Source organism: Primulina eburnea, chromosome 1 (genome assembly GCF_022965805.1).
Source record: "Primulina eburnea isolate SZY01 chromosome 1, ASM2296580v1, whole genome shotgun sequence".
In the NCBI taxonomy this organism is placed as follows: Eukaryota; Viridiplantae; Streptophyta; class Magnoliopsida; order Lamiales; family Gesneriaceae; genus Primulina; species Primulina eburnea.
Window position 1 is genome coordinate 36049444 of NC_133101.1, and position 15628 is coordinate 36065071.

The following is a 15628-nucleotide window of genomic DNA, read 5'->3' on the forward strand; positions in this document are numbered from 1 at the left end:
ATGATAGTGCCTGCAAGAACCATTCAATTATGGTTAGCGTACAGTACGGTCCCTTGAACTCATATATCCCGACCGATTCGACAACCATTGGTTTATCGAGAGTTGTCAATGAATCGATACTATGTGTCATGTCGTAGTTGCATCGATGGTGTAATCTATGAAACCCCTTTCATAATTACCACCATACTCTGGCCAGGGATTTCAACCTACATACACATGATAACACATAGGATATCCATACCCGAAGGTAAACGGTGAATCCCCGACTACAATGCATCGACTCCTATGTGTTTCGACAGAACACCCAACCTTGCCACCTGATGACTCCATGAGAGTCGGTAAACAAGTCAAAGTGTAATTCTAGCACATAGAGTCTCAATGTTGTCCCGGGTCATAAGGACTAATGGTGTACAACCATAAACTAGGACATTTCCACTCGATAAGTGAGAACCACTTGGAAAGTCCTTTAATGGAGGGTTGTTCAGTGCACTCAACAAGGAGCACCTATCTGCATGTTCGGACATCACAATGTCCCCTACCAATGAAACATGGTACTCACATCGCAGATACTAGTCTCGAACTCGAGCGGCCTATATCCTTCTTAGTGGCGGTTGAATCGACTAGGAACCGTTTAGAATATACAGTATTACAAATATGAGTTTCATGATACTCATCATATGAGCATCTCATATTCTTTCTACCATTTGTATATTCAAGGGCTTTATCTGTGCAACTAGCATGGGTATACAGATAAAGATGTGCCAAAATAATAATATCAAATATTACTAAAATAAAGATTGCTTATACATAGAGTTTCATTGTGAACACTCGGCCAACACTTGGCTCGACGGGCACCTACTCTAACATCCTCAAGATGGAAAGTAGAGAAAGTCACCACAAAAGTTCGTAAAGGAGTTCCTGAAATGGTGCTACAGTATTTTCCTGTTATACCAAGATTTAGAAGGATGCTTAAATCAAAAGAAAAGGCCGAAGAGATGATTTGGCACTCCAACCACAAAAGTCAAGATCATATGATGTGTCATCCAGTTGATTCAGTAGCTTGGGATACAATAAATCATAAGTGGCCAAATTTTGAATCAGATCCTAGAAATCTCTGCGTTGGTCTTACAATAGATGGATTCAACCCTTTTGGTGACCTTAGTTCCAGTTATAGTTGTTGGCCTGTTATTTTATTCAATTATAATCGTCCTCCATTGATGTGCATGACAAAGGAAAATCTTATGCTTAAATTACTGATTCCTAGTCCGAAACAACCGGGAAATGATATAGATGTATACTTGGAACCCTTTGTGGAAGATTTGAAAGAGTTGTGGGACACAGGTGTGGAGGCATATGATGCACTTAGCAAGTCAATGTTCAATCTGAAGGTTATTTTGATGTGCACAATCAATGATTTTCTAGCTTATGGAAACTTAGCTAGATGTGCCACAAAAGGGAAACTAGGTTGCCCAATATGTTGTGAAGACATATGTTCAATGTGGCTTAAGTATAGTAGAAGTTTGGATACTTGGGCCCCATGAGATTTCTTTCCCCTAATCATCCATTTCGTGATAAACAAAAGTGGTTTAATGAAAAAAAAGAGAGGGGAACAAAAGCGAGACCTATTAATGGGTTAGAAATTCTGAAGGCAATGAAAGATATTAAAAATGACTGGGGTAAAAATAAAAAAAGTGACACTGTCAATACTTCAAGGAAAAAAGATAGAAGCAGGATAATATAAAAGAGTTATTTAACCTAGTACAAACGTGGAAGAAAAAGTCGATCTTTTTCGATTTTCCATATTGGAGTGTAAGTTATTTGCACTCTATTAATTATTTTTTATATAAATTTTTTATTTTTTTCTTAAATTGTTAGAAATATTCTGAACTAACACAATGAAACATGTTGATCGTTAATTTTAGGGGCCCTTACTACGTCATAACTTAGATGTGATACATGTTGAAAAGAATGTCTGTGAGAATATCATAGGCACACTGTTGAACCAGAAGAAAAAATCCAAAGATGGTGTGAATGCTCGCAGTCATTTAATGCATTTAAAAATTAGAGAAGAATTTGTTAGAGTAGATGCACGTCGAGCCAAGTGTTGGCCAAGTGTTCACAATAAAACTCTATGTATAAACAGTCTTTATTTTTATAATATTTGAAATTATTTTTTTGGCACTTCTTTATCTATATAACCATGCTAGTTGCATAGATAAAATCCTTGAATATACAAATAGTAGAAAGAATATGAGATGCTCATATGATGAGTATCATGAAACTCATATTTGCAATACTGTATATTCTAAACAGTTCCTAGTTGATTCAACCGTCGCTAAGAAGGATATAGGCCGCTCGAGGTTGAAACTAGTATCTGCGATGTGAGTACCATGTTTCATTGGTAGAGGACATTGTGATGTCCGAGCATGCACATAGGTGCTCCTGGTAGAGTGCACTGAACAACCCTCCATAAAGGACTTTCCCAGTTGTTCTCACTTATCGAGTGGAAATGTCCTCGTTTATGGTCGTACACCATTAGTCCTTATGACTCGGGACAAAATTGAGACTCTATGTGCTAGCATTACACTTTGACTTGTTTACCGACTCTCATGGGGTCATCAGGTGGCAAGGTTGAGTGTTTTTTCGAAACATATAGGAGTCGATGCATTGTAGTCGGGGATTCACCGCTTACCTTCGGGTATGGATATCCTATGTGATCTCATGTGTATGTAGTTTGAAATCTCTGATTAGAGTATGGTGGTAATTAAGAAAGGGGTTTCTTAGATTACACCATTGATGCAACTACGACATGACACATAGTATCGATTCATTGACAACTCTCGATATACCAATGGTTGTCGAACCTGTCAGGACATATGAGTTGAAGGGACCGTACTGTATGCTAACCATAATTGAATGGTTCTTGCAGGCACTATCATTTGATACCTAGGGAATCATGTAAGCGATGCTTCTAGGCTTTTAACATGATTTGTTGGGTATTATCAAACTTGAGTTCTGACGTTCTTGTTATCAAGGAGTTGATAAGTAAGAATGAAGCAATTGGGGTGTGCTCATATAAGGACATGTTTAGTCCGAATCACATGGAGATGTGAACCCACGGCTAGTTGTATCAATAAACCATTGAGGGCCACACAAGTACTAGCTTTCTAGATCCCGTTGAGAAGTAAAATAGTTCAATGTGTTGAACGGATTATAAATGAGTTTATAAGTGTAAGAAAAAAAAGAAGTATGACTTTTATAAGGGAATGTAACTTTTAATTTGAGGAAGTGTTCCTAAATTAAGAGCTGGCCAAATAAATAATGTATTTGAAAATTGCGATTTTCATAAACATTATTATGGACTAAATTAAATTATTTCAAATGTTGAATTAATTAAACACTAGTGGACATAGTAGTGTCCAAATAATTAAATTAATTCAAGTGTTGAATTAATTAAATAACTTTGGGCCTTGTAGAGCCCAATTAGAAATAATAATTAATGCAAGCAAAAAGCATACAAGGGAGGTGAAGGCTTGGAGACAACTTTTTCATAAAATATTGCATGGCATGCTAATGCACTTTATCCCTTTTTCAAGCACAAAGAAAAGTCTTCCACCCTTCTTTTTCTATCCCTTCTTGGCCGAAATTTCCTTGGTTATTCCCTTCAAAAATTTTCTTTTTCAATTGTTGAGGAAAAAAAATACTTCTCCTTGAAAAATCCTCTTATTTTTCTAGTGCAAAATAAGAGGGTTATAGCAAGTTGGTTGTGGGCCTAATTTTGAACAAGGAGTGTTCAAAGGGAGGCTTGTAGATTGTCATCCTTGAAGAGCTTAGTTGTTTAGTAACTAAGTTGGAGCCAAACATAAATCTCAAGAGATTGATAGGTATATTTTTCTTAAGACCCTATGTATGACATTTTGGTGTTTTTGTATTTTCTACACACTTTGTTAGGTGCTCGGTTTTCTTGCTAAAAATTAAATTTTTTGAAACTTCCGTTGCGCAACCGGCACTGTAACCGATTCTCTTTCAAGTTGTATCAGAGCTAAAGTTACTATTTTAGTGTAGTAAATACATGATATTATGTTGAGGTCCATTTCTAACCGTATGAGACAATCAAAAAAACTTTTCAAAGGCCGGTTTTTGGGGCGCTACCCGAGGGGATGCCCAAAACGAGCAGCAAGTGCAGGCTGCCCGAACAACCCCATGATTTTTAAATAAAAAAAAAATTTGTAAGTTGGCCGGAATTCTCACCGAAATTATCCGGATATTGTCTTATTTGTATGTGTGCATGACAACAGGTGGGGCAGGATCAGGATCAAGAAGAGGATGAGAGATTCAAAATTAGCGTGGAGATCCGGACTTATAGTAGATTGATTTTCAGTACGTGATATAGTGACTGAACTTTAGTTGAGATAAATAAAGGTTTGTACAAAACTTGTACCTTTATATTGATATGTATATCAAACTGATTACATTACATTTCCTCACTTGTATATTGAAAAAAAAAATATTATGTCCCACATTAATTAATTGTTACTTTTGATATTAATAACGATTATGAAATGAATTATGTTTGGGTCCCTACAGCTGATATGTGATATTATGCATGAAAGATGATAAAAAGCCCAAGCCCAATTCGCTAGGTGTATGCTAAGATATTTTGTGTTGAATGATTGTAATAATTATAAAATTTAAAGTGGGCTTGGTTTATGGCCCGTTCCCACCCCCATGAGATGTATCTCTATTTTCCATGGATATTTATTTGTAAATATTAGTATAGTGGAAGATCAAGATTGGAATATGGTGGCCTTGATGATTATGAAGATCGAAAACATATTAATATTGGAGGCTAATATAATAGTTGCATTTGCATCCCATGCATTTCCCTAGGATTGGACCTAGGCCCGTGTTTAGCTCACACGGGCCATTAGTATTGGGGCGATTGATCATCCTTGTTTTGTTTACTGTTTATAATATATGCATGATATGTTATAAATAATGAGTATGTGCGTTATTATTATGGTAATAACAAAGTTGCATGAATCCGGCAAACATACGATCAAACATGGCGAGCTTTTAAATAAAATTAATGATCAGACCTTTCAAAATTAAAAACCCTCATTTTGAATAAGATTCAAAATTAATATCAAGCCCGAAAAGGGAAATTATAAAGTTGTTTATAATTTCATGTCTTCCATCGACAATGGGTGCATGATGAAAGCTACACGTGCTTGGGGCTCGGCTCATATTATTGGGGGAACTCATGGCAACCGTTCATTTAGGTACAACATCGATGGGTAAGGCTTGACACGTAAAGATGAACGACGTCATATTATTGGGTCCTAATCAAACGTGAGACAAAAGTTTATGTAGAGGGTTGCATGGAGATGCAATTGGAAACTACCTTTTAGGAATTGTGATTGGCTGATATTATTCGGGATCATAATTCGCTAATTGGACCTTACGTACCTACTGAGGAAAGGAGTTTCCCATTTTCACTATAGGGTAGTGAAAGATGTCAAAACAGTGGGAGTAAAAATTTATGAAGTAAAAACCATACTTCATATCTTACTAAATATTTTAAAATAGTCATTAACATTTATTTGTTTACTTTTCAATACTTTTTGACAATGTATTCGATTCGCAATCCGCTATCTGTAATACTCGACAAACACGTATTAATCGGACCTAATTGCCTCAATTGGCTAAGAATCTAAAAATCGTCTTGAATTCGGGAAGGATAGCGTATACACTTACTGAGTCGCCCCATGTTGAGGCTCCGACTGACTGCACTTCTGAGGAATTTCAAACTTACAAAGAATGGTGTGACCATGACTTGAAAGCCAAGTGTTATATGCAGGCTTCTATGAATGATGAGAAGTCGGTTCTTTATGTAGATTCTTCATCTGGTACGAAGATTGATCCACGTGGGAAGGGAAAGAAGCGTTCTTTCCAACGTCCCAAGATGAACGTGCCCTTGAAGAGGCTAGCTCCAAGTCCCGTGGTGGCATCCACATCAGTCAAGGCTGACAAGACTGTTGATATTTGTCATCACTGCAAGAAGCTTGAACATTGGAGGCGTAACTTTCTTTCCAACGTCCCAAGATGAACGTGCCCTGGAAGAGGCTAGCTTCGAGTCCCGTTGTGGCAGCCACACCAGTTAAGGCTGACAAGACTGTTGATATTTGTCATCACTGCAAGAAGCCTGAACATTGGAGGCGTAACTGCAGAGAATATCTTGCCCATAAAGGTTCTGGAAATGATATGTTCTACATTGAAGGAAACATTTTAATTAATTCTACTTCTTGGGTATTTGATACCGGCTGTGGCTCACATCCCTGTAATGAGTTATAGGTGATGGAAAAAGTAGAAGGCTTAGGTAAGGTGAGACCTTCTTGAGGTTGGGAAATGGAGCAAGAGTTGCTGCTAAGGCCATAGGAGATGTTTACTTATTGTAGAACAATGATTTTAAATTGATTTTAATAGATGTCTTGTTTGTACTAGATATTCTTGTTTATTTAGCAAAGGTGTTTGCAACATTTACAAGAATTAATGTTTAATTAGTACTGGAGAACTTGAAAATGATCTCGACACCTTAAAATTGAAAGATATTCCACTAAACAATGTCCAAGATATAACAACAACAAATAAGCGAAAACAAGATACTCTAAATTCGGCACAATTATGGCATGCTCGATTAGGACATATTTCTCTAAGAAGGATGAACAAGCTAGTGGGAGTGGGCATGTTTGATATGTCTGTTATTAATGATCTCACGAGTTGTGAATCCTGTCTGAAAGGAAAGATGACCAAAATTCCCTTTAAGGGCAATGTGGAGCAAGCCAAAGGTTTATTGGATTTGATCCATACCGATGTGTGCGGTCCGCTTAGCATCACCACTAAGCATGGACATGCATACTTCATCAACTTTACCCATGACTTTTCGAGGTATGGGTGTGTGTATGTGTATTTGATGAAATACAAGTCTGAAGCCTTTGAAAGGTTCAAAGAATTCAGAAGTGAAGTAGAGAATGAGATTCTCTCGCACTGGACTCCGCCTGCTAAACCGCAGTTGAATGGTGTTTCAGAGCATCATAACCGGACTTTGATGGACATGGTTCGGTCTATGATGGGGTTCACGGAGTTGCCGCCATCCTTTTGGGGATATGCGCTTGAGACAACGGCACTATTGTTGAACAATGTCCATTCAAAGGCAGTTGAATAGACACCATATGATATATGGATGGGTAAGCCTCCCAACTATTCTTATCTTAGAATATGGGGGTGCTCTGCTTATATGAAGCAGGTACTGGGAGATCAATCGGATAGTCGATCCACTATATGTTACTTTGTGGGATATCCAAGGATTTCAGTTTGATACAATTCCTATCATCCCCAAGAAACAAAAGTGTTTGTTTCTAGGAATGCAACATTTTTGGAAAAGGAATTTCTATTGGATAGAAAAGGGGAGATGATAGAACTCGAAGAGGTTCGAGAGACACCCACAATTATAGAACCCACACACGAAGATCCAAGAGAGGAGATACAAGCTCCTAGAAGATCCGAGAGAGTCTCGAGACCACCTATGAGGTATGGTCTGCTTCTTGAAGAGGGCCATGATGAGCCTATCCATGGATTTGATCCAAGGACCTTCAAGGAAGCGTTATCTGATGCCGATTCATCCAAGTGGCTTGAAGCAATGGAATCTTAGATCAATTCCATGCATTCGAACCAAGTGTGGAATCTCGTGGATCCACCTGAGGGAATTTTTCCCATAGGGTGTAAATAGATTTACAAGAGAAAACTTGGGGCGGATGGGAAGGTATTGACCTTCAAGGCGTGATTGGTGGCAAAAGATATACTCAAAGACAAGGAGTTGACTTTGAGAAAACCTTTTCTCCAGTTGCAATGTTCAAGTCTATAAGGATATTGCTAGTCATAGCTGCATGGTATGACTATGAGATTTGGCAGATGGATGTCAAGATAGCGTTTCTTAATGTGGATATTAAGGAAGTGATTTGCATGTCTCAACCTGAAGGGTTTACATCTGTCCGAAGTGAGCATATGGTATGCAAACTTCAGAGATCTATTTATGGTCTAAAGCAGGCATCTAGAAGTTGGAACCTTAGATTCGATAGTACAATCAAAGAGTTTGGTTTTACTAAGAATCCTGAGGAACCTTATGTGTATAAGAAGGTCAGTGGGAGTTCTGTGACATTCCTGGTGATGTATGTTGATAACATTCTACTCATTGGGAATGATATAGAAATGTTGCAATCAACTAAAATATGGTTATAAATTAGGTGAAGCATCTTTTGTATTGGGAATACAGATATATAGAGATAGATCAAAAAGATTGCTTGCTCTCACCCAGTCCACATACATTGATACCATCGTGAAGCGGTTCTCGATGGATGAGTCCAAGATAGGACATCTACCAATGTGTCATGGCGTGTCCCTATCCAAGTCTATGTCTCCTAAGACTGATGCAGAGATAGCGGCGATGACAAGAATTCCTTATGCATCTTCGATTGGTAGCATCATGTATGGGATGATATCTACACGTCCTGACGTGGCTTTCGCACTAAGTGTATTGCGTAAATATCAATCGAACCCTGATCTTCCACACGGTAAAGCTGTGAAAGACATCCTCAAGTATTTGATAAGGAGCAATAAGTTGTTCTTGGTCTATGGAGGTGGAGAACTGAAATAGGAAGGCTATACCGACTTTAGCTTCCAAAACGATATCGATGACTCAAAGTCAACCTCTGGGTTCGTATTCATGCTCAATGGTGCTGCTGTCTCTTGGAAGAGTTCCAAGCAAGGCATTACTGCGGATTCCACCACTGAGGCTGAATACATTGCTGCATCAACAGCAGCAAAGGAGGTTGTTTGGATAAGGAATTTCATCCAAGAGTTGGGCGTCATTCCTAATGGAGTTGCTCCTGTCTCGGTGTTTTGTGACAACACGGGAGCCATTTCTCAAGCAAAGGAGCCAAGATCTCATCAGAAGTGCAAACATGTATTGAGAAAGTACCACATCCTCCGAGAGATTATGGAAAGAGGAGATGTCTTGATTGACAAAATCGGCTCCGCAGATAATGTTTTTGATCCACTAACTAAGCCTTTACCTGGACCACTTTTCGAGAAGAATCGATGGGTTTGAAGCATATGTGTAGTTGGCTCTAGTGCAACTGGGAGATTGTTAGAGTAGGTGCACGTCGAGCCAAGTGTCGGCCGAGTGTTCACAATGAAACTCTGTGTATAAACAGTCTTTATTTTAATAATATTTGAAATTATTGTTTTAGAACTTCTTTATCTATATACCAATGCTAGTGGCATAGATAAAGTCCTTGAATATAAAAATAGTAGAAAGAATATGAGATGCTCATATGATCAGTATCATGAAACTCATATTTACAATACTGTATATTCTAAACAGTTCCTAGTTGATTCAGCCGCCGCTAAGAAGGATATAGGACGCTCTAGTTTGAGACTAGTATCTGCTATGTGAGTACCATGTTTCATTGGTATGGGACATTCTGATGTCCGAGCATGCAGATAGGTGCTCCTGGTAGAGTGCACTGAACAACCCTCTATAAAGGACTTTCCAAGTGGTTCTCACTTATCGAGTGGAAACGTCCTAGTTTATCGTTGTACACCATTAGTCCTTATGAGAGACAACATTGAGACTTTATGTGCTAGCATTACACTTTGAATTGTTTACCGACTCTCATGGGATCATCAGGTGGCGAGGTTTGGTGTTTCATCCAAACATATAGGAATCGATGCATTGTAGTCGGGGATTCACCGCTTACCTTCGGGTATAGATATCATATGTGATCTCATGTGTATGTAGTTTGAACTCTCTGATCAGAGTATGATGATAATTAAGAAAGGGGTTTCTTAGATTACACCATCGATGCAACTACGACATGACACATAGTATCGATTCATTGACAACTCTCGATATACCAATTGTTGTCGAATCGGTCGGGATATATGAGTTGAATGGACTGTACTGTACGCTAACCATAATTGAATGGTTCTTGCAGGCACTATCATTTGATACCTAGGTAATCATCTAAGTGATGCTGCTAGGAATTTAACATGATTTCTTGGGTACTATCAGACTTGAGTTCTGACGTTCTTGTTATCAAGGAGTTGATAAGTAAGAATGGAGCAATTGGGGTATGCTCATATAAGGATATGTTTAGTCTGAATCACATGGAGATGTGAACCCACGGCTAGTTGTATCAATGAACCATTGAGGGCCACACAAGTACTAGCTTTCTAGATCCCGTTGAGAAGTAAAATAGTTCAATGTGTTGAACGGATTATAAAGGAGTTTATAAGCGTAAGGAAAAATAGTAGTATGACTTCTATAAGGGGAATGTAACTTTTACTTTGAAGAAGTGTTCCTAAAATAAGAGTTGGCCAAATAAATAATGTATTTGAAAATTGTGATTTTCATAAACATTATTATGGACTAAATTAAATTATTTCAAATGTTGAATTAATTAAACACTAGTGAACCTAATAGTGTCCAAATAATTAAATTAATTCAATTGCTGAATTAATTAAATAACCTTGGGCCTTGTAGAGCCCAATTAGAAATAATTATTAAACTAGTGGACTAGAGTAAAATCAAGTAAATGTTAAATGGTCTCAAATGTGTTTGAGACATTTAAATAAAAGTTCATGGGCCTTTTAATCATTACAAGCCCAAACAAAAAGCATACAAGGGAGGTGAAGGGTTGGAGACAACTTTTTCATAAAATAATGCAGGGCATGCTCATGCACTTTATCACTTTTTCAAGCACCAAGAAAAGTCTTCCACCCTCCTTTTTCTCTCCCCTCTTGGCCGAAATTTCCTTGGTTATTCCCTTCAAAATATTTCTTCTTCAATTGTTGAGGAAAGAAAATACATCTTATTCAAAAATCCTCTTATTTTTCTAGTGCAAAATAAGAGAGGTTCTAGCTAGTTGGTGGTGGGCCTAATTTTGAACAAGGAGTGTTCAAAGGTAGGCTTGTAGATTGTCATCCTTGAAGAGCTTAGTTGTTTATTAACTAAGTTGGAGCCAAACATCAATCTCAAGAGATTGATAGGTATATTTTTCTTAACACCATATGTATGACATTTTGGTGTTTTTGTATTTGCTACAAACTTTGTTGGGTGAACGGTTTTCTTGCTAAAATTTAAATTTTTTGAAAATTCTGTTGCGCAACCGGCACCGTAACCGATCCCCTTTCAGAATTGCATCTTCAAAAAAAGGGAGAAAACAAATATCACTTCCCTGCTACACCTTACACATTGTCTAAAAAGAAATGGATGTATTTTGCTCGAGGTTGAAGAAAATAATGTTACCCGATGGTTATAGCTCAAATATTGGCAACTGTGTTTCTTTAGAAGAGCGTAAGATTATTGGGCTTAAATATCATGACTGTCATATTCTAATGCAACAATGTTTATCGGTAGCATTGAGAAATCTTATACTGAAAGTTCCGTGTAATGCTATATATCTGTTGGGTGCATTTTACAATGAATTATGCCAAAGAGTGCAATATAGGAACCATTTAGTACAAATGGAGGAGAATATTGCTGAAATTCTATGCATGTTAGAAAGATATTTTCCACCCGCTTTCTTTACCGTCTTGGTTCATTTGACAATTCATTTAGCAAGAGAGGCTCGCTTGTGTGGGCCAGTCCAATTCCGATAGATGTATCCATTTCAAAGGTAATAAATATTGATTTATATTTTCGAAAATATATATATATAACTGTATAAATTTTCCTATCAACACTTCTTTCATGTGAATTTTGCTTTGTGTTTTAGATTTAAGAAAACATTGAAAGGGTTTGTGAAGAACCGAGCAAGACCAGAAGGTTGCAAAGCTGAGTGTTACCTCGCAGAAGAAAGAATGATATTTTGTAGTGCTTTCATAAAAAAGGCTTCTATTATTGGTGTACGTACTAATTGGAATGATGATTTGGATAATGGATTAGTCGAAGTTCGCTCAATTTCTAAAGGGAAAGAAAAGATTTTAGAAGACCACGTGTTGCAAGCCGCACATCGATATGTGTTGTTCAATACTGCAGAATTTGAACCTTACTTACAGTGAGTATAGTTAATTTCAGATTACATTATCCTTGATCTATCACATACCTCGTTTATTCTAACATCTACCTTCAATGAATTTAAATAGGATGCACATTGAGGAGCTTAAAAAAAAAGATTGTCATTTGTTAAGTAATGAGACGTTTTTAGAAAAGCAACATATGGAAACATTTGCTGAATTGTTATCAAAACATGTTCTTGATAATTCTTCAGGACGAATTCAATGGCTAGCTCACGGTCCTAGAAAGCATGTTTCAAGTTATACAGGTTATATTATAAATGGACTTCGGTTCCATATAATTGATGTTAGAAGGTCGACACAAGATAGTGGTGTTTCAGTTGAAGCCGATACTATTTGTCAATATAATGCTAATGATTATTCAAATACAGTAGGAAGACTATCATACTATGGAGTTATACGAGATATTTTTTTGCTATACTACTATTCTTTCAAAGTTCCTGTTTTTAGGTGTGATTCGGCCAATCATGGAACTGGTACCAAAATTGAAGATGGCTTTATACTCGTCAACTTACACCAAGGACTAAAAACTTTTGAAAGTGATCCTTTCATTTTGGCATCACAAGAAAAGCAAGTATTCTATCTTAGGGACGACGATGAGTTAAATTGGCATGTGTTGCTAAAAGCGCCGCCTCAAGGTATTCATAACGTGAATGTGGTTTAAGAGGATGCATGTACGTCATCAAAACCTCTTGATGTCTCCCGACTTAATATTAACATTACTGAGAAAGAACCATATGCAAAGAATGAGTGTGACAGAGATGTGACCGAGACATGACTGAAATTTTCAACTGTAGATTTTATAGTTATTTATTTTGATTGATATATGTTCTTTGCAAGTTATAAAACTCTTGATTTACTGTTCCAATAAATTTGTGCTTTTTTATTTTCAGCTATGTATCATGTCATAATACATGTTTTATCAGGTAGTTACATGGCATTGAAAAGATGAGCAAAATGGGCAAAAAACATAGCAAAGCATATGTAGATGAAATTCAGGTGATATATTCTATTTTACATCGTTGTTTATTTAAATAAAGTACACTTGTAAATTTCAATACCTCTTTTTGTCATTTTACATGAACATGTAGCTAGTAGGTTATTAGGAATGAACTCTAACAACATAGCTAATTCATCCCAAGATTTGCATGATAAAGAACCGATTAATGGCAACAAAACTGATAAGAAAAAAGGTCGGGGAGCATCAAAGTTGAAAATTCTTAGTGGTCAAGACAAGCGCAAAGATGTGGATCGTAATGAGTTATGATACCTCAGGGATGAACCCATCAAGATTCGGCCCTTCTCTAAGACCCAAAGGTGAATTGCCTAAGACAAGCCCAGGTATTCTTCTATAAATACCAGATTTGAGCGAATGATTATGGATTCATTATATTGTTTTCAGCAGCACGCTTAGCTGCTCCCCCCTATATCCTCAGTCTCTGACTTGAGCGTCGGAGGAGCTACTCCAGGATACCATCCTGGCCCCTCCTAAAGATCTTATCTGTGATTTCAGGCTCAGGATAATTTAAAAACCTGCGTCTGTACTAGTGACACTTGCTGGGAGCGGATCCTAAATTTCCCGTGAGCATCACTTGGCGCCGTCTGTGGGAACTTTGAGTTGAGACGTAGAGATGGTAGGCAATAGAGGGAGTAGAAGAGCTACCTCAGCATCATCATGTCCTCAGAGGGAACCCGAACAATCTCATTTTGAGACAAGACAGGAACAACCGCATCTGGAGATGAGACAAGACAGGAACAACCTCGTCAAGAGACAAGAACCGAGCAGCCCCTTCACGAGACAAGGGTAGAGCAACCCAGTCCCAATGAGAATGTGGGGAACTTTACCCTGGAGCAGTTGGGCCAATTTATAAATCGGACATTGGAGGAGGCTATGAAGAGAAACCACGAATATATATGTTTGCTGAAAAGCAGGCCACTCGCCAGGAGCGATAGGAAAATTCTGAGGGCCACCAAAGCAGGGTTGTAGAGGCACAGTGCCACCAAAGTGGGGAGATTAGTGAGATGGGAGAAATGTGGAAGGAAATACAGATGTTGAGGCAGCTGTTGGGAAGCAGAGCGCCAGTACCCAAGAGAGGAAGTCCTTTTTCACTAGCCATTTTAGAAGAAGGAATTCCTCCAAATTTTCGGCAGTCGAATGTAGGAGAGTACGATGGACATACTGACCCCAAAAAACACTTGGGCAGATTTGAGAATGCGGATTTGTTGCATCAATATTTGGATGGAGTCAGGTGCAGGGTGTTTTTGGGCACGTTGGTGAGGTCAGCTCAGCAATGGTTTAATACCCTGCAGCCCTACTCCATACAGTCTATCGAAGTTTTCCTAAGGATTTTTTGCACCGATTTGCTAGCAGCAAGGTGCATCAGAAAAATTATTTGATTCTTTTTGTGATGAGACAACAAGAGGCTGAAACTTTGCGGGAGTTTGTCCAGCGCTTCAATAGTGTAGTGCTGGAAATACCAGCGGCTAACCCTGACATCATGATAAGTGCCTTTACCCAAGGACTGAGAGGAGAAGAATTTTAGTTACCTACTTAGGCTGCACCAAGTAGAGGAGAAGAGTGGGGGAAGGAGAAAAGTTAAATTTTTCCTGCTAAGGCATCGTCTAGCAGAGGAGCAGAGTGAAGGAGAAAGATTTTGTTTTCCTACTAAGGCATCGCCTAGTAGAGGAGCATAGTGAAAGTGTTGAATTTTATTTCACTGCTAAGGTATTACCTAGCAGAGGAGTTAGAGGATGGAAGTGTTGAATTTTTATTTTCCCTGCTAAGCTATCACCTAACAGAGGAGTTAGGGGGCGGAGGTGTTGAATTTTATTTTCCTTCAAAGGTATCACCTAGCAGAGGAGTTAGAGGGTGGAGGTGTTGAATTTTATTTTCCTGCTAAGGTATCACCTAGCAGAGGAGTTAGTGGGTGGAGGCATTGAATTTTATTTTACTGCTAAGGTATCAGCTAGCAGAGGAGTTAGAGGGTGGAGGTGTTGAATTTTTATTTTCCTGCTAAGGTTTCACCTATCAGATGAGTTAGGGGGTGGAGGTTTTGGATTTTATTTTCCTGTTAAGATATCACCTAGCAGAGGAGTTAGAGGGTGGGGTGTTGAATTTTAAATTTTCCTACTAAGCTATCACCTAGCAGAGGAGTTAGGGGGCAGAGGTGTTGAATTTTATTTTCCTTCTAAGGTATCACCTAGCAGAGGAGTTAAAGGGTGGAGGTGCTGAATTTTATTTCCCTGCTAAGGTATCACCTAGCAGAGGAGTTAGGGAGCGGAGGTGTTGAATTTTAATTTCCTGCTAAGGTATCACCTAGCAGAGGAGTTAGAGCGTGGGGTGTTGAATTTTTATTTTCCTGCTAAGCTATCACCTAGCAGAGGAGTTAGGGGGCGGAGGTGTTGAATTTTATTTTCCTGCTAAGGTATCACTTAGCATAGGAGTTAAAAGGTGGAGGTGTTGAATTTTATTTTCCTGCTAAGGTATCAC

The 15628-nt window shown here is 38.2% G+C and overlaps 1 long non-coding RNA gene across 2 annotated transcripts; it reads left to right on the forward strand.

The window, feature by feature from the left end:
- Positions 1-872: 872 nt before the first annotated feature.
- Positions 873-12264, forward strand: LOC140812048 (uncharacterized). 2 transcript variants are annotated; one of them, XR_012113595.1, is made up of 2 exons: positions 873-1809; positions 11838-12264. It is a non-coding gene; the product is annotated as an uncharacterized lncRNA (long non-coding RNA). The 2 variants fall into 2 exon arrangements; XR_012113594.1 differs by lacking the exon at positions 873-1809 and adding an exon at positions 11490-11738.
- The last annotated feature ends 3364 nt before the right edge of the window (positions 12265-15628 follow it).